Source organism: Mizuhopecten yessoensis, unplaced genomic scaffold (genome assembly GCF_002113885.1).
Source record: "Mizuhopecten yessoensis strain PY_sf001 unplaced genomic scaffold, ASM211388v2 scaffold11039, whole genome shotgun sequence".
Taxonomy (NCBI): Eukaryota; Metazoa; Mollusca; class Bivalvia; order Pectinida; family Pectinidae; genus Mizuhopecten; species Mizuhopecten yessoensis.
Genome location: NW_018408848.1, coordinates 724,876 through 725,968, shown reverse-complemented (window position 1 = coordinate 725,968; position 1,093 = coordinate 724,876). Strand labels below are relative to the sequence as shown.

The window sequence follows — 1,093 nt, the reverse complement described above, 5'->3', positions numbered from 1 at the left end:
GGTAGGAAATACATCTAATACATTACAGGTAATTTTCCTTTATTTAAATTCTAACCTCCGTTTTAGGCAGTGAAATTTTGCTTATCAGGTTGCATTTCAACTCAAAACATCAAAGCAAAATTTTATTGAAAGATTTTAAAATTAGTAAACAAATCACTTTGTTTCTTATTGTATTTGGTGTGTATTGTGTATAGTGTATCATGTTTTTGTCAAATTTAATTCATATCTGAACAAATTGGAGTAAATTTTTAAAAGATGCATAGTTTTATCAAATCATAGAGAATAATTTATAAGGACATAGGTCATCATAACAAGGATGGAAAATGAATATGATAACCAGGAAATAGCAAAGTACCAACAGATAATTTGATAAATGTCATATCAAATGTGAAAAAAAACCCATATACTAAAATCTATCATGTGAAAATGAATGTGTAATAGCTGCTGCTAATGTCTCTTTTAGTTAATTAGTCTCTGTGCTGAACCAAGCATTCACCAAGATTGACTTCTGGTGATACATTAATCAAGAGATGAATTAAAATTTTGAAGAAAAAATGTAATGGTGTAAAAACTTGAAAATGGGACACTGGTGAGCTGACTTACTTTCTCATAGATTTAGCAAAACATATTATACATGTCATAATTTTCAATATGGATTGTGGAATAAGCTGTTATTAAAAGTTATTTTGATAAGACTTTATTCTACATGTATATATATATATTTCTAGCTTATCTACTACATTGTACCATGAAAGTAAATATTATCAATATTTATCATTCCTGTAAGTTTGGTTGAAGACCAGGTATAATTATGCAGTATTAGTATAATTTAATGCAGTCATTTATAAATTATGACTTATGTACATGTGATTATCAATAAGATATTGTGAAGCACTACATGTATATAGTCATAATTATATATAATAATACATGTAATTGTAATTTGGATTCTGCATACCAGGTTTTTGTTACAAATCACTTAATTTATTTTTCCTTTTTTTACAGGAATGTTCTAGGTCATGGATATTAAGCAGAAAGCCTTATGTAAGAAGACACCAGGATAGAAACAAAACTCTGGACAATTTAATGTGAA

General features: G+C 27.3%; 1 long non-coding RNA gene across 1 annotated transcript; it reads left to right on the top strand.

Annotated features, from left to right (window-relative positions):
• The first annotated feature begins 412 nt into the window (after window positions 1–412).
• Window positions 413–1,093, top strand: LOC110464886. Its single transcript, XR_002464556.1, has 2 exons — window positions 413–589; window positions 1,006–1,093. It is a non-coding gene; the product is annotated as an uncharacterized LOC110464886 (long non-coding RNA).